This window comes from Phyllobates terribilis, unplaced genomic scaffold (genome assembly GCF_046119375.1).
Source record: "Phyllobates terribilis strain yellow unplaced genomic scaffold, ASM4611937v1 Scaffold_8__6_contigs__length_399053987, whole genome shotgun sequence".
In the NCBI taxonomy this organism is placed as follows: Eukaryota; Metazoa; Chordata; class Amphibia; order Anura; family Dendrobatidae; genus Phyllobates; species Phyllobates terribilis.
Window position 1 is genome coordinate 291,889,395 of NW_027362768.1, and position 22,731 is coordinate 291,912,125.

Here is a 22,731-nt window from a genome sequence, read left to right on the forward strand (position 1 = left end):
GGCAGATGGGTCGTCCGTCCTCGTTGTATCGGTCGCTGGGTCTTCCTCTGGCCGGTGGGGTCCTCCTTGGTCGACGCCACGGGATGTCCTCCGGTCTGGATGCCAGCTGGATCTTCCCTGGAGTGGAAACCTGTAAAGACTGCACAGTTCGGGTTAGCGCAGCAACGCTTTTAGCTAGCTCTTGGACCTGATGGTGCAGGTCTGGAGCCGGGTCATTGTTCAAAGCCTGCGCATCAGCTCCCACAGGCCCTGCCGACAAGGGCGCCGCCTCCTGGTGGTAAGTGGTAGTGGGGCGTCTGTGGGTCACAACGCCACCTGGTGCCGGTTCTCGAAGCACCCGGATGGCTCTGTCCTTGAACTGTGCAAATCCCAGATGAGGGTCCTGTAAGGCCATTGCCCGCAACTGGGTTCGGTGGGCATTGCAATATAAACCCTCTATAAATTGTTCAGTCAACAGCCTGTCCTCGTCTCCCACGCCGTCAGGGTCGGTCTGCTTAATGGCTCTCAGGGCCTCTTGTAGGTTTAGGGCATAGTCCCTTATACTCTCATGTGCCCGCTGTTTGCACCCGTAGAATCTAAGCTTAATCTCGGCTGAGGTGCGGGTATCAAAGGTGTCCCTCAGCCGGGTTAGTATCCCTGCGACAGTCCTCCCCCCAGGTGGCCAGGACTTTATCTCCCTTTGGACTGCCCCGGTTAATTGGGCCACCAGGATGCTCACTTTTTGCTCCTCTGTGAGGGGGTACACCTGGAAGAGGCTATCCAGCTTTTCTCTAAAGTCATGCAGGGTATGTGACTCCCCCGAGTACTGGGGTAGCCAGGCTGCCCCCGGGATATAGGGCATGGTGAAAGGCATGACCGCCACAGCGGTGGCGCTGGCGGGGGTTGAAGCGGTGAAGCTCTCCTCCGTATCCGACATCCTTCTCCCCCCTAGTGGACCGTGGCCTACCTTGCGATGATCCTCTTCCGTAGGCCGCGGCTCCGCAGTGGATCGTCAGGGTTGAGGACCTTCCGTCGCGCTCCTGTGACGTCGGCGTCTGCTGGGCTCCTTCCAGGACCTTACGCAACGTCCGGACGTGAGGCGGGGCTTCAGTTCTCGCGCGCTTTCGGAGTCCACGCCCCTCTTCTTCCCGCGCGGCGTCCTCAAGATGGCGTCCAATGGCGGGAAAACTCCACGTATGGCGGGAAGAAGGCTGAAGATGGCGCCGGATGGCGGGAAAACTCCACCGATGGCGGGAAGGAAGCGGGAGATGGCGCCGGATGGCGGGAATCTTCACCACAGGTAAGTTTGAACAGTCTTTTTTCAGGCACGCAGTACCCGGTGGTTGCGGGCACGAGATCCTGCCGACTACGCCAAAAGTTGACGCGCCCCTGGGCCTGTGTCGCGCTGCGTTGCGCACGCGGGAGCTTACCCGGAGCCGGATCTCTTGAGGGTTGTAGTCTCGTGGCGGTGATCCGGTCCGTGCCCAGGGAGTCAGACTAAGTGGCGCTGTATCAGCGGTAGATGTTGGACGACTACGCCACCCGTTGAGTACAGCTAAGGAGCTGCTGCTGCAGGGCAGACCGCTGAGGCCGGTGGTAAGATTGTGCAGCGTGATAGCATAACCCCCAACGGGAGGGGTATGGCCTCAGGGCAGCCGACGTGGACGATGGGGGTAGCAGGAACCACTCGGAGACGGTACGGTGTAGTTCAGGGTCTTTACTGGTGACAAAGATAGACCCTCCCGGAGTACTGGCTAGCGATTGGGGCCTGGTCAGTCCTTGAGCAGATGGGATCTCCCCTGGCCAGGCGGAGTTGTAGGCCTCCCAAACTGACTGTACTCTTCTGGCTACCTTGCTAGAGGCGGGTATAAGTAGCCCACGTCCCTGAGTGTACCGTGTGGTGCTCACCCGTATGGCCGGTGACTCGGGGCCTTCTAGTAGCTTCCGCTCCACGACGGCGGTGCTGGTCCCACGCGTGTGACCGTGCCTTCGGGTTTCTGGGCCAGAAGACCTGCAATCCCCTGCCGGTCGGTTTCTGCTGCTGGATAGGAGTTAGTCCCCACAGCCTCGGACTCCGGGTCCGGTGAGAAATCTTCTCAGTCAGGGCGAGCTCTGCAGCTGCCAGCCCCTGACTCCTTGTTGCACTGCTCCTACAGAGCTCCTGTAGTTTCTTCCTATGCTGCTTCTCTTCTCTACCTCTTCTCTACTCACTCACCCTGCCTCAGCCCTAGGTTTATATAGGGGAAGTTCTTCCCCTCCCAGGACTGGGCAGGAGGTGTGGCATGCATAGGATCCCTGACCAAGAGACCTCCCACCTGCTCTCAGACGTAATATCTCTATCACTGTGGCAACCAGACCCCTGGGGTGTCACATATACACTGTCCACAAACCCTGACTGCCAGCCTAACTCCTGCTATCTATCACCAGCTGGATTAGTACTCAGAAGGACTGTTAGTTCAGATAGCTTTACAGTGGGTACGGAAAGTATTCAGACCCCTTTACATTTTTCACTCTTTGTTTCATTGCAGCCATTTGGTAAATTCTAAAAAGTTCATTTTTTTCTCATTAAAGTATACTCTGCACCCCATCTTGACTGAAAAAACCCCAGAAATGTAGAAATGTTTGCAAATTTATTAAAAAAGAAAAACTGAAAAACTGAAATAACACATGGTCATAAGTATTCAGGCCCTTTGCTCAGTATTGAGTAGAAGCACCCTTTTGAGCTAGTACAGCCATGAGTCTTCTTGGGAATGATGCAACAAGTTTTTCACACCTGGATTTGGGCATCCTCTGCCATTCTTCCTTGCAGATCCTCTCCAGTTCGGTCAGGTTGGGTGGTGAACGTTGGTGGACAGCCATTTTCAGGTCTCTCCAGAGATGCTCAATTGGGTTTAGGTTAGGGTTCTGGCTGGGCCAGTCAAGAATGGTCACAGAGTTGTTCTGAAGCCACTCCTTTGTTATTTTAGCTGTGTGCTTAGGGTCATTGTCTTGTTGGAAGGTGAACCTTCGACCAAGTCTGAGGTCCAGAGCACTCTGGAAGAGGTTTTCATCCAGGATATCTCTGTACTTGGCCGCATTATGTTTCCTTCAATTGCAACCAGTTGTCCTGTCCCTGCAGCTGAAAAACACCCCCATAGCATGATGCTGCCACCATGTTTCACTGTTGGGATTGTATTGGGCAGGTGATGAGCAGTGCCTGGTTTTCTCCACACATACTGCTTAGAATTATCAACAAAAAGTTCTATCTTCGTCTCATCAGACCAGAGAATCTTATTTCTTATGGTCTGGGAGTCCTTCATGTGTTTTTGAGCAAACTCTATGTGGGCTTTCATATGTCTTGCACTGAGGAGAGGCTTCCATCAGGCCACTCTGCCATAAAGGCCCGACTGGTGGAGGACTGCAGTGATAGTTAACTTTGTGGAACTTTCTCCCATCTCCCTACTTCATCTCTGGAGCTCAGCCACAGTGATCTTGGGGTTCTTCTTTGCCATTTCCAAATCAAGTCCTATCAGTTTAATTAAACACAGCTGGACTCCAATGAAGGAGTAGAACCATCTCAAGGAGGATCACAAGGAAATGGACAGGATGTGACTTAAATATGATGGTCTGTGCAAAGGGTCTGAATACTTATGACCATGTGATATTTCAGTTTTTCTTTTTTAATAAATTTGCAAAAAATTTCTACATCTTTGTTTTTTTTCCAGTCAAGATCGGGTGCAGAGTGTACTTTAATGAGAAAAAAAGTTAACTTTTTAGATTTTACCAAATGGCTGCAATGAAACAAAAAGTGAAAAATGTAAAGGGGTCTGAACACTTTCCGTACTCACTGTATATCTTGTTGTGGAATACCGCAGGGCGGGGACCCGAGCTTCCGCTTGAGCATCCCGGAAATACTCGAGGAGCGCCGAGTATGTCGAACAGTGAGATGCTTGGATGAGTACCGAGCAGTGGCAAGCACGCTCGCTCATCACTACTCTTCACCCTTTAGTTAGGACCTAGACAGAAGCAGAGTTCTGAAATTTATACAGCAGTACTGACCACTGTAGATGTAAATCCAACTCTGGAGTGAGGTAGTAGACTTGTTAGAATGCTCAGCACAATCTTTCTGTGTCTCACTTTTCTGGTTTTCGCAGTCTGCTCCTCACTCTTCCTCCCCCTTCCCTTGCGATAGAGTATAACAGACTGTAAACCTGTCACCTCACTCCTGACCACTCATACTCATATACACCTCACTCCTGACCACTCATACTCATATAGTGACAGTTAGTTAGTGGTCGTAACCATGGATACCTAAGCTACTGTAATGCCCTGCACATGGGGTAAGTGTCATAGAAAATCAGAAGAACTTTTCTACGTTTCTAATTGGAGGTATTTGCTAATATTATTATTACAATTATACCTACTACATATTCGGATAGGATCTTGGAGATGGAAATACCCCTTTTCAGTCCATTTTATGTGATGCACGCGAGCTATGCAATTGCAACACATTTCAGTGCTTCATCAAGTATCATCTAACTGCTTGTGGTGCCCCTGCCCATAATTGTGTTATTTTGTATGCACCTCTACCAGCATATCTACCACTAGTCTGCAGTGGCTTGAAAGTGATGTGATAGCTCCTGGAATGTCACAGATACTTGTGGTGCAAACAGGAAATATTTGTTTTTCTCTCTACAATGAGGAACAGGAATCTTGGTGGTTACTGACACTTTGAGGCTATGTTCACACACGTTATGTTTTTTTCTGCAGCTAAATCTGCTGCAAATCTGCTGACAACTTTTCTCTTGCAAATTTTGTCCATGCCCCTGGCCACACCCCAATCCACGCTCATTTACCATTACTTTCTCCCCTGGCAGGAGGAGTTGTCAGAGGGGCCCTGGTAATGAAGGGCATTCAGCAGATTGCCCTCATCCCCATTCCTGGTATGCATGGACCCCTCATCCCCATTCCTGGTATGCATGGCCCCCTCATCCCCATTCCTTGTATGCATGGCCCCCTCATCCCCATTCCTGGTATGCATGGCCCCCTCATCCCCATTCCTGGTATGCATGGCCCCCTCATCCCAATCGTGATATGCATGGCCCCCTCATCCCCAATCTTGGTATGCATGGCCCCCTCACCCCCATTCCTGGTATGCATGGCACCCTCATCCTCATTCCTGGTATGCATGACCCCCTCATCCCCAATCCTGGTATGCATGACCCCCTCATCCCCATCCTGGTATGCATGGCCTCCTCATCCCCAATCCTGGTTTGCGTGGCTCCCTCATCCCCAATCCTGGTATGCATGGCCCCCTCATCCTCAATCCTGGTATGCATTGCCCCCTCATCACCAATGCTTGTATGCATGGTCCCCTCATCCCCAATCCTTGTATGCATGGCCCCCTCATCCCAAATCCTGGTATGCATGGCCCCTTCATCCTCAATCCTGGTATGCATGGCCCCCTCATCCCCAATGCTGGTATACAAGGCCCCTTCATCCCCAATCCTGGTATGCATGGCCCCCTTATCCCCAATCCTGGTATGCATGCCCCCCTCATCCCCAATCCTCATATGCATGGCTCCCTCATCCCCAATCCTGGTGTGCATGGCACCCTCATCCCCAATCCTGGTGTGCATGGCCAATTCAGACCCAATCCTGGTATCTATGGCCCCCTCAGACCCAATCCTGGTATACATGGCCCCCTCAGACACATTCCTGGAATGCATGGCCCCTCATCCTCAATCCTGGTATGCATGGCCCTTCATCCCCAATCCTGGTATGCTTGGCCCCCTCATCCCCAATCCTGGTATGCATGACCCCCTCATCCCTAATCCTGGTATGCATGGCCCCCTCATCCTCAATCCTGGTATACATGCCCCCCCTATCCTGGTATACATGGCCCCCCATCACTGCACACATGAAAAAAATAAACACTTCTACTCACCTTCCTTCCTTCTGCTCCAGCGCTGCGTCCTGTCTTTCAGTAGCTGATCTCAGCATCTGAGCAGCACATGACATCACTGCTTTGCGCCCTCAGATGCCAAAGTGAGCTGCGGAAATATTCACTCCTCTCCACGCCGGGCTGTGGGCGTGGAGAAGAGTGAACAGTAATTTTTCTTAAAGCGCACCTGTCAGCAGGATTATGCTTAGTAAACCACATACATGCTCAGGTGCGCGCCGTTATACTTAAAATGATACCTTTGTTGATGAAATCCGTCCAGTGGTTCTTTTATAATCTTTATTTTCATTTCTGTCATAATGATATGCATGTGCTCTGGTGCTCTCATTATGTATTCATGTATTCCTATTTCGGCCTTGTGACAGGTCACTGTGTTTTCAGTGACCTGCCTACTATTTTAAATACTGACTTTGTAATTTCAGTGTAACATTGAAATTAACAGTCCCTAAAATGGCCGCGGCTGCCAGCGCATGTGCAGTAGGATCTCTCGCTTGCCGAGAGATGCTATTGCGCACGCTCGGGTGCCATTTTGCTTTTGGAAAAATAATTTGGGTACAGCAATATGGCGCCGCGCATACTCAGTAGCATCTCTTGGCAACTGAGAAATGCTACTACGCAAGCGCGAGCGGTGGCGGCCTTATTGCTGCAGGTAAATTTCCTTTTCCTCCAGCAACATGGTGCTGCTAGCGACGCTTAGCTACTTCGCATATAAATATACTGTATATAAAGCGGTTGTCCACTACCCTGACTCAGTTACTGTTTTTGCTATAAATTCTTAAAGGTTATGCCCTTAAAAATCCCCATATACATTTTTTTTTTGTTTTATGTTGTTTTATGTATTTCTGCTTCATTTCCCGTGCCCTGCTGTCACAGACATCACTTTCTCTTCAGGATCCTCTGCTCCCTTCTGACTACATTTCCCATCATTCCTTGTGATGGCTGCAAGTCAGCAGTGCGCACACCCCCTTTATCTCTGTCTACACCCCTCTCTCTGCACCCCAAAAGTCACACACAGCATCTGATTGATCTCTTGTCCAGAACACTTTTGCATGCAGATCACTAATACAATTAGTAAAAGTAATGCACAAAGCACCAAAGCAGCAGCTCTGGCAATACCAATTATCACCTACTTCCTCTCACTTACTAAACATGCTCTACTGTAATAGGATGGATGGAAGGATGGATGGATGAATGGATGTATGAATGGGGAGAGAGAGTGAGATATGAATGTATTTATATTATAGGGAGTATATAACGCGCCCCTGGGCCTGCTGTGTCGCGCAGCGTCTCGCGCACGGGGGCTTACCCGGAACCGGATCAGATGAGGGTTGTAGTCTCCGAGTGGCGGTGACCCGGTCCGTGCCCAGGGGGTCAGACTCAGTGTGTGGCAGTCTTGATAGATGTTATTTGAGTGTCGACTACGCCACCCGTTGATTTGCAGCTATGGAGCTGCCGCTGCAGGGCAGACCGCTGAGGCCGGTGTACAATTGTGCAGCGTGATAGTATAACCCCCAACGGGAGGGGTATGGCCTCAGGGCACCCGACGTGGAAGATGGGGGTAGCAGGAACCACTCAGAGACGGTGCGGTGTAATTCAGGGTCTTTACTGGTAACAACGATAGACCCTCCCGGAGTACTTGCTAGCGAATGGGGCCTGGTCAGTCCTTGAGCAGATGGGATCTCCCCTGGCCAGGCGGAGTTGTAGGCCTCCCAAACTGACTGTACTCTTCTGGCTACCTTGCTAGAAGCGGATATAAGTAGCCCACGTCCCTGAGTGTACCGTGTGGTGCTCACCCGTATGGCCGGTGACTCGGGGCCTTCTATTGGCTTCCGCTCCACGATGGCGGTGCTGGTCCCACGCGTGTGACCGTGCCTTCGGGTTTCTGGGCCTGAGGACCTGAAATCCCCTGCCGGTCGGCTTCTGCTGCTGGGTAAGAGTTAGTCCCCACAGCCTCGGACGCCGGGTCCGGTAAGAAAGCTTCTCAGTCAGGGCGAGCTCTGCAGCTGCCAGCCCCTGACTCGTAGTAGTATTGCTCCCACTGAGCTCCAGCTGTTTCTTCCTATGACTGTCTCTTGTCTCTACTCTCCTTGACTGACTAACCCTGCCTCAGCCCAGGGTTTATACAGGGGAAGTTCTTCCCCTCCCAAGACTGGGCAGGAGGTGTGGCATGCACAGGATCCCTGACCAAAGGACCTCCCACCTGCTCTCAGACATAACATTACATTACTGTGGAAAACCAGACCCCTGGGGTGCCACATTCCCCCCTAGTGAAATTTAGTACTCCGGGACTAAACATATTTTAGAAAAAACATAACAAGATATAACAACAATAATAGTACAATAAGAAGAAACACATAAAGGTGGTCACGGCATGTCCGTAACCGGGTGTAGTCTTTGAAGAAAGCAAGGTGTCCATTTCACCAAAACAGGGAGACGTAACCAGGTAGGGGTCTGTCCTACCCCGAGTCCTTAACAGTCTCTAGTCCATCCTGGGTTACGCGCCAACTATGTACAAGGATTCCCGGTAAATCCACCAAGGATTCCTAAAAATAACTGGAAACACAAAATTATACACAAGCAACAATACACAGATAAACATAAATAAAACAATTTATACACTTCAAATCCTCCAGCGTGCGGGTAACTGGCCTCTAGTGGCCCTAGTGGACCTACGGAGCTGACTGTCTGGCCCTGAACTACAGGGTGTAGGAGCTGTCAAGGGTAAACTGGGCAGCTGTCTACCGGCTCTTTGTCTCACTAGGGGTACGGCAGGCTCACTATAAGCAGAGGGTTGATCCTCCTGTTCTGCTTGTGTGGAGTCTTCTGCCTCCTGGACCGGCTGTTCTTCCAGCTCTACCTGTTGCTCCGTAGGTGCTTGGGATGCTGGTTGGAGGAAGGTGAGTACGGGTACCACAACTGCACCATTGACTTGAGTCCAAGACCGAGGGAAGTCCCCGAGCACAGTACTAACCATATCTTCCCTTTCCTCTACGGGTCGATGGTCTTCTTGTTCCTCTTCAGGGTTCCTCAGTTGTTCGGGACACTTCTTCAGGTGGTCCCGGGATACAATGGCTGTGGTTTCCCCTCCGTCTTTACTGATGGTACAAACCTTCGGGTTCTCGTGGCTTGAGGGCAGTACGGTGTACGGGTCCTTCTCCCACTGGTCATCCAACTTGTGGAGCCGTCTCTTCCTCTTCAAGACCTGCTCTCCGGGTACCAGGGGAACAGCGGGAGAATACTGGTTGTAAGTTTTCTCTTGTCTTTCCCTAGCCTGACAGAGACTTCGCTCCACGCTCTCCTGTACTCTCCGGTACTGCTGCTGCCTCTCTGTGTCCCAGTCTGTTTCTGGTGAAGTGTCCTCGGGTGTCAGGACTCCCATTTCCAGGTCAACAGGTAACTTACCAGGTCTCGCCCTCATTAGGTAAGCCGGGGTACAGTTGGTGGAACCTACCGGGATGTGGTTGTATAGGTCCACCAGATCGGGCAACTTCTCAGGCCACAGACTGCGTTCTTCCAGGGGCAACGTTTTTAGAAGATCCATTACCACCTGGTTCATTTTCTCACAAAGTCCATTAGTTTGCGGATGGTAGGGTGTCGTCCTTATCTTCCGGCAGCCATACAGATTGCAGAATTCCTGGAAGACCTCCGCTTCAAAGGCAGGTCCCTGGTCCGTCAGCACTTGGTCCGGGTACCCGTGTGGACGGCAAAAGTGCTGCTGGAAGGCTCTAGCTGCTGTTTGAGCCGTTAAGTCCTTGACGGGGACGACAACCACAAACCGGGAGTAATGATCCACGATGGTTAACGCGTAGACGTAGCCACTTCTGCTTGGGGTCAGTTTTACATGATCCAAGGCTACCAGTTCCAACGGTTGCCGGGTGACGATGGACTGCAGGGGAGTCTTCTGGCTGGCACGGTCCTTCCTTCTCAGGTTGCACGGGCCACAGTCTCTGCACCACTTCTCGATGGTTCCCCTCATGCCTACCCAGTGGAACCGCTCGCGCAGCAGGAACTCCAGCTTCTTCCACCCGAAGTGTCCAGCTCCGTCGTGGTATGCCTCCATCACCATGGCTGCGTCTCTTCGTGGCACCACTACTTGCCAGAGTAATTCATGCGTCCGGGAGTTAACCATTCTGCGGCACAACTTCCCTTTGTAAAGGAACAGTCGACTCTTCTCTGCCCATAGTTGTTTGGCTTCCTCCGGAGCGTCTGGTTCAAGGCGAGCCTCCGGCCGAGTCAGCATCTCCTTCACCAGTCGGACGGCAGGGTCGCTGTCTTGCGTTTCCGCCCAGTTGTAGTGGGGTAAGGGGTTCAACGTAGCAGCCTGCTTACTCCTTACCCGGTGGGAATACTGGATAGTCCCATGACGGTGGAATGCAGGGAGTTCAACTTCTTCCAGTCCCTCCGGATCTTCTCCTCCGTCCGGCAGGTTGGGCATCCTGGACAGGGCGTCCGCGTTGGTATTGGAGCGTCCTGCCCGGTATTTGATTGTGAACTCGTAGTTGGACAGATGGGCCATCCACCTCTGCTCCAGGGCACCGAGTCTTGCCGTGTCCAGGTGTGTCAACGGGTTGTTATCCGTGTACACGGTGAACCGGGAAGAAGCGAGGTAATGCTTAAAGCGCTCGGTTACTGCCATACTACGGCCAGGAACTCTAACTTAAATGAGCTGTAATTCTCGGGGTTCCTTTCGGTGGGTCGCAGTTTTCGGCTGGCGTAGGCAAGTACTCGTTCCTTCCCCTGCTGGATCTGGGACAGTACGGCTCCTAGCCCGATGTTACTGGCGTCGGTGTAGAGGATAAAGGGCTGGCTATAATCCGGGTACGCCAGGATTTCGTCCCCCGTGAGGGCCATCTTCAGCTGGCGGAAGGACTCTTCTTCCAGCTCCTCCCATTTGAAGGACGGCTTCTGGTTCTTGGCCTTCCGGGACTGGCCTATCAGGAGGTCCTGCATAGGTGCTGCCTTTTTGGTGAAACCGGGAATAAACCTTCGGTAGTAGCCTACCAACCCGAGGAACTGCCGCACTTCTTTTACGCTGGAGGGGCTTGGCCATTCCTTAATTGCGGTGATCTTATCAGGGTCGGGAGCCACTCCGTCAGTGCTCACCACGTGTCCCAGGTACTGCACCTTTGGTTTCAGGAGGTGACACTTGGAAGGTTTCACCTTTAGGCCGTAACTTGCCAGAGCTTCGAACACTTCCGCCAGGTGTTTCAGGTGGTCCTCATACGTCTTGGAATATACGATGACATCGTCCAGGTACAACAGGACCGTCTCGAAGTTTCTGTGGCCCAGACAACACTCCATTAGTCGTTGGAAGGTTCCCGGTGCGTTGCAGAGTCCGAACGGCATGCAGGTGAACTCGCTAAGTCCCATCGGGGTGGTGAATGCGGTCTTCTCCCGGTCCGCCTCTGCTACAGGAACCTGCCAGTACCCGCTAGTGAGATCCAAGGTAGAGAAGAAGTTAGCAGATCTTAAAGCAGCCAATGACTCCTCTATCCTTGGTAAGGGGTACGCATCCTTGTGTGTGATACGATTGATTTTCCGGTAATCTACACACATCCTCATGGTGTTGTCTTTCTTTCAGACTAAGACTAGTGGAGCTGCCCAGGGGCTACAGCTATCCCTGATCACCCCAGCCTCCTTCATGTCTCTAAGCATCCCCTTGGCGTGTTGGTAGTGGGCAGGGGGTACGGGTCGATACCTCTCTTTTATAGGAGGATGGTCTCCCGTGGGGATGTGGTGTTCTACCCCCTTGACTCGCCCGAAGTCTAACGGGTGTTTACTGAACACTCTCTCGTACTCCTGAACCACCCGATAGACTCCTTGTTTCTGGTGTGCGGGAGTGGAGTCAGTACCCAGATGTAGTTGCTGACACCAGTCCTCCATGTTTTTCTTAGAGCCGTTACCTTCCTCCGGGTGAGATGGAGGCAAGGGTTCCACAGAATGTATAGAATTTTGGTTAATGGTATATAATTTGGCTAGCGTGGCATACCGGGGCAGGTACACTTCCCTCTCCCCGATATTTATTATGCGAACGGGCACCCTCCCATGGCGTACATCAACCACCCCCCGTGCTGTCAAAATGGTGGGCCTACTGTCCGAGTAAACTGGTTCTACCATTGCCTGGTAATCTCTACCTCTCAGACCAATACCTGCCCGGCACCAAATCATCATTTCACTTTTTGGGGGCATGGCAATAGGAAAAGGGTCACACATTCTTACGCTACCAATCTCACCGCCGGAGAGTTCCACCTGTTGCCGTCGCATCAGTGCCCGGATCTCTTTCTGGAGCACCCGCTGCTCGCCGGAGCTGGCGTTCTTGGCAACCTGCTGTAAAAGGAAAATCACCTCTGCAAGACAATTTTCAAATACATTAGTTCCTAGAGTTATTTTTGGGTGACTCTCATGTTTGTCAATATCTACAATGATCAGTCCCTGTGCTGCCAGTTCGACTCTACCGATTTTGATGGTCACCTCTTTAAATCCGATCTGTGGCACGGGCTGGCCATTGCTGGCGATGATACTCAAGTCGTCGTCAGGGTAGCGGGTAATATCCGAGTCATTCCAGTACTGCTTGAAGAGCACGTACGGGATGGTGGTGACCTGCGACCCGGTGTCCAGTAGGGCACTCATGGGAATGCCATCCAGTACCACCGGCAAGACTGGACGTCCTCCCACATATCTGTCGCGCCAGTTCGATGGGCCTGGTGATCTTTTTCCTGGGGGTTGGCCCTCTACCCCAGGTTGTGCCCGTTTAAAGAACAGTACCTTGCCATATGTCCGGGTTGATTGCAGCGGCGGCAGATGGGTCGTCCGTCCTCGCTGTATCGGTCACTGGGTCTTCCTCTGGCCGGTGGGGTCCTCCTTGGTCGACGCCACGGGATGTCCTCCAGTCCGGATGCCAGCTGGATCTTCCCTGGGGTGGAAACCTGTAAAGACTGCACAGTTCGGGTTAGCGCAGAAACGCTCTTAGCTAGCTCTTGGACCTGATGGTGTAGGTCTGGAGCCGGGTCATTGTCCAAAGCCTGCGCATCAGCTCCCACAGGCCCTGCCGACAAGGGCGCCGCCTCCTGGTGGTAAGTAATAGCTGGGCGCCTGTGGGTCATAACGCCACCCGGTGCCGGTTCTCGGAGCACCCGGATGGCTCTGTCCTTGAACTGTGCAAAGCCCAGATGGGGATCCTGTAAGGCCATCGCCCGCAACTGGGTTCGGTGGGCATTACAATACAGTCCCTCTATAAATTGTTCAGTCAACAGCCTGTCCTCGTTTCCCACTCCATCAGGGTCGGTCTGCTTAATGGCCCTCAGGGCCTCTTGTAGGTTTAGTGCATAGTCCCTTATACTCTCATGCGCTCGCTGCTTGCACCCGTAGAATCTAAGCTTAATCTCGGCTGAGGTGTGGGTATCAAAGGTATCCTTCAGCCGGGTTAGTATCCCTGCGACAGTCTTCCTCCCAGGTGGCCAGGATTTTACTTCCCTCTTAGCTGCCCCGGTTAGTTGGGCCACCAGGATGCTCACTTTTTGCTCTTCTGTGAGGGGGTACACCTGGAAGAGGCTATCCAGCTTTTCTCTAAAGTCATGCAGGGTATGTGACTCCCCTGAGTACTGGGGTAGCCAAGCTGCTCCCGGGATATAGGGCATGGTGAAGGGCATAACTGCAGCAGCGGTGGCGCTGGCGGGGGTTGAGGCAGTGAAGCTCTCCTCCGTATCCGACATCTTCCTCCCCCCTAGTGGACCGTGGCCTACCTTGCGATGATCCTGTTCCGTAGGCCGCGGCTCCGCAGTAGATCGTCAGGGTTGAGGACCTTCCGTCGCGCTCCGGTGACGTCGGCGTCTGCTGGGCTCCTTCCAGGACCTTACGCAACGTCCGGACGTGAGGCGGGGCTTCAGTTCTCGCGCGCTTTCGAAGTCCACGCCCCTCTTCTTCCCGCGCGGCGTCCTCAAGATGGCGTCCAACGGCGGGAAAACTCCACGGATGGCGGGAAGAAGGCCGAAGATGGCGCCGGATGGCGGGAAAACTTCGCGGATGGCGGGAAACCTCACCACTGGTAAGTTTGAACAGTCTTTGCTTTTCAGGCGCGCAGTACCCGGTGGTTGCGGGCACGAAATCCTGCCGACTACGCCAAAGTTAACGCGCCCCTGGGCCTGCTGTGTCGCGCAGCGTCTCGCGCACGGGGGCTTACCCGGAACCGGATCAGATGAGGGTTGTAGTCTCCGAGTGGCGGTGACCCGGTCCGTGCCCAGGGGGTCAGACTCAGTGTGTGGCAGTCTTGATAGATGTTATTTGAGTGTCGACTACGCCACCCGTTGATTTGCAGCTATGGAGCTGCCGCTGCAGGGCAGACCGCTGAGGCCGGTGTACAATTGTGCAGCGTGATAGTATAACCCCCAATGGGAGGGGTATGGCCTCAGGGCAGCCGACGTGGAAGATGGGGGTAGCAGGAACCACTCAGAGACGGTGCGGTGTAATTCAGGGTCTTTACTGGTAACAACGATAGACCCTCCCGGAGTACTCGCTAGCGAACGGGGCCTGGTCAGTCCTTGAGCAGATGGGATCTCCCCTGGCCAGGCGGAGTTGTAGGCCTCCCAAACTGACTGTATTCTTCTGGCTACCTTGCTAGAAGCGGATATAAGTAGCCCACGTCCCTGAGTGTACCGTGTGGTGCTCACCCGTATGGCCGGTGACTCGGGGCCTTCTATTGGCTTCCGCTCCACGATGGCGGTGCTGGTCCCACGCGTGTGACCGTGCCTTCGGGTTTCTGGGCCTGAGGACCTGAAATCCCCTGCCGGTCGGCTTCTGCTGCTGGGTAAGAGTTAGTCCCCACAGCCTCGGACGCCGGGTCCGGTAAGAAAGCTTCTCAGTCAGGGCGAGCTCTGCAGCTGCCAGCCCCTGACTCGTAGTAGTATTGCTCCCACTGAGCTCCAGCTGTTTCTTCCTATGACTGTCTCTTGTCTCTACTCTCCTTGACTGACTAACCCTGCCTCAGCCCAGGGTTTATACAGGGGAAGTTCTTCCCCTCCCAAGACTGGGCAGGAGGTGTGGCATGCACAGGATCCCTGACCAAAGGACCTCCCACCTGCTCTCAGACATAACATTACATTACTGTGGAAAACCAGACCCCTGGGGTGCCACATATACAGCAGGGTGTATATAGATTATGCATACAGATACAAATGAAAGTTGTGTCTGCAGGAAGAGCTGCTGTGTCTGTAGCAGCATGCAGAGAAGTGTGAGCTCTGCTGAATAGAGCCCCACCCACCCACACAGCAATCCCTGCCCACTTGTCAGTTTCCAGAACCAGGAAGTCAGGGAGAATCTGACCTGACATAACAGGAAGTCAGAGGATTCTCAGCCAGTAGTGATGGGCAGTCTGGCTCTTTTTTGTGATCTGGCTCACTTGGCTCCGCTCTCTAAAAACTAAAAAAAGCCGTATCTTTTGGTTCCTAAATGGATCCCAAGTAAATATGTGTTAACCATAGATTAACACATATTTAAGATCACGTTAATGAGATCAAGACCCCCCCCACCCGCGGCTGACACCCTACACGCCTACTTGTAGTCAGCCAATTAAATTGATGAGTGGGCGAGGTTTTGTTCATGTGGGCGGGGCTACGTCCGACAAACACCGGAATTTTACACCCAGTGAGAGCCACTAAGAGAATTTAGTGGCTCTCACTGGGGTACCGGCTCCCATCTTTGTCTCTGAAGAAGAGCTTACCTATGGCAGATAGTACACAAAGGGACTTGTAAAGTAGTGGCCAACCCTTTTAACATGCCTGACAGCGACAATTTAACAATTAGAGGGGCACTTGCAGTTTGCTCCCTTATAAGTGTCTACCCATTATTTGTTTTGTCAATAATGGAAAAATGTACATTCTGCACTTTACTATGAGGTCAGACGTATGAGATGTCAGTAATGCTGCACTTATAGGCGACGTCTGTCTGCTCAGGCCCTACTGCTGCAGTCTGATGAGCTACGATCCTAATACACTTAAGCTCCAGTATAATAACATAGCAGCACATAAGCTCATGACAGCAAGCAGCGGCACTCTCTGTCAGCACAGGTATACCACTACATCATGTTGATGAGACCAGAAAAGATGATAGCAGCTGAGAACTGTTAAAATCCCCAAAAGGCTCCTTTCTTAGTATCAGCAAAGTTTTACTAAAGTTGCATGGTTGCCGGTGTCACCCATCAGTAAACAGAGTGTGACTGTACATCCATGTCAGCGATAGAGAGATACAACCTTCACTTTTCTGGCCTAAATGTAGAACTAGGACAAACAAGCTCACCTGCCACAATTTGTTTTCTATTATAAAGTTAGTTTTCTTTTATCTCTGAGATTATTACATTATTATAAGCTTATGACGCGCCCCCAGGGCCGTGGGGTACTCGGCAGCCCGGCCTCCGATAGCCGGGGGGATATCACGGTGGCTGGCCCAGTCCGTGGCCCAGGGCGGTCACTCAAAAGGGGGGAATATGTATATATGGGGATTTGGGAAAGTTCGTGTGGTGGTGTCTGGTGAGGATCACCAGCGCTGCAACAGTCCTCTGAGGCAGATGTTAGGGCAGCTTGAGATGGGACGGCTCCCCACAGATGGAGCAGGCCTCAGGGCAGTGAAGTGATGGAGAGTGGGTTGCGCTGGGCGTTGTGGTGCAGGGGGGAACAATGGCGCCGATGAAGAATGAACGGAGGCAGTGCGGTGCAGTCATCCAAGATTTTACTCACAGTTCTTTAGACACTTCACAGGTGCACAATACAGGTATAGGCCTCCCGCATCGCGCTGCGTTCACCGGGCAGAGGTTCAATCCTTCCTCAGGCAACTTGAGAATGCCTGGCAGAACCCCACTTTCTCGTGTTCCTATTTTGACCGCTTTCACTTCGGTCTTCCTCCCTCCTGCTCTGCGCTGCCCACTCTCAATCCCGCTCGGGTGCTCTGAAGTCCTTCCTGTACGTCGGATCCGGGACCCACTTGACCCTCCTGGGGATTAGAATGCCTCAACGATCCGTCTGTCTTCTGATAGATGCGGGGCGTATGGGTGCCGTCCTGCACTCGCCGTACCCCCTGGGATCCTTTTTGTAGAACGGAGCCTACTCCCTGCTCCTCTCCTGGGCCTCTGACACTTTTGGTCCAAATGCTGTATGTGGAAAAGATGGACAGCACTTGGACCAATGTTATTCAATGGGGTAATGTAGATGAGCAAAAAAATAGCATCCTGCACTAGTTTCTTCTGTAAGTTGGATGAGACTCGGCCATTCAAATCTATGAGTACATAACAAAAATCGAATGCCATACGTAATTTAAGATAGCTCATGGGCACATAGTTGATGGGAGGTATGTATCACAGAGATGGTTGTCATCTGTGATATAATCCTGAAATGTTGCTCTAGTGCATCTAAGCACTAAGAGGATTGGTGCTCTGGGCCAGCTTTTACAGGTAGCCGGAGAGAAGGGCGGGTCTGGCTACTCACATATCTCATCTCTGGTTGTGGTTAACAAGTTAAAATGGAGGCCATTGTTTGCCACATGGTCTGTGTTTGGAGGGAGAAGGCCTCCTGTGTGTTGTTGTCTGCAGACTGAGCCAGGGTACTGGATGCTATCTAGCCTGTGTTCCCACAGGACTGGCTAACTAGAGACTTTGCCTAAAGGATTGTTTACTTTATTTTGCCTGCACCAAAGGCTGTTTGTTTGCCTTTATACTTATGAACGGTTTATGAAGTAATAAACCGACATGGACATTTGAATGAAAAACGGTTCCTGTTTGCCTCCCGACGCACCCAAGTGAGTAGAAATCCTACAATTGGTGTTAGAAGTGCGCACAGCATTCCCAGCAGACACGTGTGACTGCTACAAGACGTACTGCACGTCCTGGGTGAAGTCTGCCACAAGCCAGCAAGCGACGCCATTCAAGATGGAAGACCTGCTTATATATCTGGTGCAAGCACAGCAGGCACAACACCAGTAGCACCAGCAATTGTTACAGAAGCACAGGGAGCAGCAGCAGCAACAACAAATGGCACAACAGGAGACAAGTAAGCTGCTTATGCAGCAGCTCCAGCTTCAGCAGCAACTCCAAGAGGACCAGCACCATCAACAGCACCAGCAAATTGAGTTGCTTGCAGAGGCGATTCGTGGCACGGCGACAGCTCCGACAAGGTCAGTGGGCGAATTTTCTGCAGTGAGCCCTGCAGAAAATGACCCCAGGGGATGATATAGAGGCCTTTTTGACGATGTTTGAAAGGGTCGCCGAGAGGGAGAGACTTCTGCCAGAGCAGTGGGCAGAGGTGCTGGCGCCATACTTGACGGGGGAGCCCCAGAAGTCTTATTATGACTTTACCTTTCAGGACGCCAAAGAGTATGGCAAGCTGAAAACAGAAATTCTGGCACGCCTGGGGATGACGATGACTGTCAGGGCGCAGCGGGTCCACCGTGACAAACCCCCTCGCTCCCAAATGTTGACCTTTGACCTTTTGCACCTGGTCCAAAAGTGGCTGCAGCCAGAGTCCTCTATGCCTGCACAGATGGTAGAATGAGTGGTGATGGACCTGTTTGTGCATTCACTACCGAGGCCAATACAGACTTGGGTTGCCCAGGGTGATCCCCGGAATGCCAGGCAGCCCACTCCATACTAGGGATCCCAACGGAGGCCCAAAATGGGGAGGGGTGTCTAAGGTCCAAAGGGGTGGGGGAGGTAATGACAAAGGTCCCGACGGGTGATATCATATGCTGGAAATGCCATGACCCAGGTCATATAGCCGCCAGATGTCCCCTGACCCCCGAGCAAATGGACTGCAGCCTGGAACACATCTGTTCATACTATACATATCCGACCTGCAGTGTGAACTGTCCACCCAGAGAGGGGCTACAAGCTTGTCCCGTGAAGGTAAATGGTTGGAAGGTAACTGGACTGTTAGACTCTAGGAGTCTAGTGACTCTTGTGAGGGTCATACTTCCTCTCCAACTGATCCCACGGAAGAAGGATGGAGTCCGCTGCATTCATGGTGATGCTACAGACTATCCGGTGGCCAGAGTGAACATTGAAACAGCACACGATACTGAGTCCCAAGAGTTCGGCGTCACCCAGGACTTGTTGTATTCCATTATTATAGGCAAGGCCTTTTGTTTGTTTTGGGATCTGTTGGGGAAGGGTTCAGCGTTCGGTGGCTCGGATATGAAACCGGTTAAGCCTCAGGAGGTATAACCACACCCAGAGTCAGACGGGTTTCCCTTCTGTGTTCTTGTGGGGGATGAGGAGGTAGTGTCCCCTGAGACTGACATTTCTGATTTAGGGGTGACCAGCGAGAATTTTGGGTCTCCCCAACATAGGGACCTAATTCTGAGGGAAGCCCTAAACAATGTCACAGTCATAAATGGTATTGCACAGGAGCCGAGGGCTGACACAAGATTTCCCTATTTTATGTTGAGTGGGGAATTGTTGTACCGTGTTGAGGGTGGAGCTTATGAAACAGTTATTGGTGCCGGGGCCCTATGGACAGAAGGTGTTGGACATGACCCATTCACATGTCTTGAGTGGCCATCTGGAAGTGGAAAAAATGCAGGAACGGATCGTGCAGAGGTTCTATTGGCCCGGATGTCATCGGGAAATCTTAAAGTATTGCAGGTCCTGCCCTACGTGCCAGTTAACCACCCACACTCTCATTTTTAAAGTCCCCTTGTCCCATTGCCCATGATTGAAGTGCCGTTTGAGAGAATTGCTATGGACTTGGTCGGTCCCCTGGTTAAATCTGTTTGTGGACATCAATATATATTGGTCATCTTGGACTATGCCACCTACTATCCTGAAGCGATCCCCCTGAGAAACTCCTCCGCCAAGAGTATAGCTCGCGAATTGGTCCATGTTTTTTCCCGGACAGGGTTACCAAAGGAGATTCTGACCGACCAGCGAACACCCTTTATGAGTAAGGTGATGAGGGAATTGTGTAAGGCCCTGCAAATCTCCCAACTGGGAACATCAGTATACCATCCTCAGATAGATGGCCTCGTGGAAAGGTTCAACAAAACTCTGAAGAGTATGCTGAGGAAGGCCATAGAAAAGGACGATAGAGACAGGAACTGTCTCCGGATGTATCTGTTGTTTTCTATCCGAGAGGTTCCACAGGCCTCTACTGGGAAGCCAAAGTCACGCCCCACAGGAGCATCATCGAGCACATTGCACTGATGTAGGAGAGGATTGCGAAGGTGATGCCCATCGTGAAATAACATCTCCTCCAGGCACAAGAGGTTCAGGCCAGGGTCTACAAACGGTCAGCCAGAGGGAGGCAGTTCAATCCTGGAGACTGAGTCCTCGTGCTAATTCCTACCGTTGAGAGTAAATTTTTGGCCAAGTGGCAAGGCCCGTATGAGGTGGTGGAGAAGCTTGGTGAAGTCAACTATAAGATTCATCAACCAGGAAGACGTAAACCATACCGGATCTACCACGTCAATCTCATCAAGCCATGGCAAGACAGAGAGCCTGTTGAAACTCCATGATTGCTGGGTCATCCAAAAGACAAGGTTAGCGGAATCGCAATAGCGGAGACGCTGTTGAAGGCCCAAAAACAGTAGTGTCAGGAATTGCTTCATAAGAGCAGGGACCTGTTCTTGGATTTGCCTGGGTGCACAAAGGTCATAGAACACGAGGTTCTGATGGAGCCACATGTGCAGTTGAACTTGAAGCCCCACCAAATTCCTGAGGCCCGACGAGAATTGATCTCCAAGGAAGTGGATCGTATGTTGAAACTCGGCATCATTGAGGAATCCAAGAGTGGTTGGTCGAGCCCGATTGTCCTGGTCCCAAAACCCGATGGCGAATGGAGATTCTGCAACGACTGCAGGAAGTTGAATGAGGTCTCCAAATTCGACGCAAATCCGATGCCACGTGTCGCCTGACTGGTGCTTCCAATATGTTCGGATGCCATTTGGATTGCAGGGGGCCCCGTCACCTTCCAGAGAGCCATGGACCTAATCCTTGCACCCCATGAGTGGAGTCAGAAGGTGGAGTCAGCCCTAAAGAAGTTGATCAGTGTCGTCTGGAACAAGTACTCAGAGGAGCTCTCACTCATGATCCAATTGCCCAGCGGATGAGGTCTTGTGATAGAGAGAAGATTCCTGGTTCTTTTCATGAGTTGCTTAAGGAAGTTCGCAAGGAGGGGGTTATTTTGGCCACAAGAGAGAAGACATCCCCTCGGGTGACTACTGTTGCCCTGAAGCCAACAGCCGACTGCCGAGAGATGGAACTGTTGAAAGTCATCGAGAAATAGGGGGAGCAGATTACACAATTGTTAAGTGCCCAGGCCAAGACAATACAGCGGCTACAAAGTGATGTGGAGGTAGCCGAGAAGCAAACCCTGGCTTCAGGAAGCGAGAATGATGACCTCTGTAGAGTAGAGAGTAGGAAACCAGAAGGGTACTTTGTCTGTGGGAGTCCAGGCCATATAACTCGTCAGTGTCCGAAGAGGTGGAGCTCAAAGAACTCTTCACATTTTCCCCATCACACTCAAAGGCAGTCGGGAAACGGGAAAGGGGGCCAGTAGAACCCCATACTGAGCCTCCATCAGCAACTAAGACCTACTCTACCGCCCCATCCAATAGTGCCTCATCGAAAACACTGCCTAAAGGTTTAGTGGGACCAGCCCCACATGTCCCCGCATTTATCAATGGTCAACCTTGTACAGTATTGCTGGATAGCGGGTCTCAAGTGTCCATCATCTTCGAAGGATGGTATAAGAGATATTTATCCAACGTGCCTCTGAAACCGTTGTCTGGACTCGTGGTGTGGGGACTGAGTGAGCACAGCTACCCCTACAGAGGGTACGTGTCCATGACACTACGATTCCCAAAGACTGTTGTTGGAGTGGATAAAGAGATACCCATTATAGCGCTAATCTGCCCGGAGGCAGAGGCAGATGAGAGACCAACACCTGTCATAGTGGGAACAAATGCCAACATCTTCCGTACGTTAGCTCAGTGGTGTCGGGAAGTTGGGGGAGAAAATTACTCTCAGACCCACCCAGTCTGTCTGGAAGCCTATGTGAGAACGGAGGAGGAGAAGAGGGAACTACAGCCTGAAAGCTTTGACCCTTGTTTTGAAGGAAGTGAGCTGAAAGGAGAAGAGAGGGGGCTGGTCATCAATGGCATGATTATGCGGGGGGCAGCTTTCTCATTAGGCGAATGGGACATGGGCCTCGCCCAAGGAGTAGAGCATCGCATTCGGTTGAAGGATCAAAAGCCTTTCCGAGAGAGATCCCGAAGATTGGCCCCGGCGGATATCGAAGATGTCAGGCAGCATCTACGCAGTATGTTAGACACAGGAGTTATCATAGAGTCTAGTAGCCCCTATGCTTCCCCTATCGTGATAGCTCGAAAAAAAATGGAGCTATTCGGATGTGTGTGGATTATCGTACCTTGAACAAACGTTCGGTCCCTGACCAGTACACTGTGCCCCAAATCGATGAAGCTTTGGATTGCCTGCAAGGGAGTCAATGTTTTTCTGTGTTAGATCTCCGGAGTGGCTATTATCAGATACCCATGTCAAAAGAAGATCAAGAGAAGACTGCTTTTATCTGCCCCATTGGATTCTTCGAGTTTCAGAGACTGCCTCAAGGACTGACAGGTGCTCCGGCCACTTTTCAGAGATGTATGGACAAAGTAGTGGATGACATGCACTTACGTGAGGTCCTGGTTTATCTGGATGATCTTATTGTTTTTGGGAAGACTCTGGAAGAACACAACCAGCGGTTGTTCAAGGTGCTGAATCGGTTGAAGGAGGCTGGGTTGAAGTTGTCCCTTGACAAGTGTCGGATTTGCCAGAC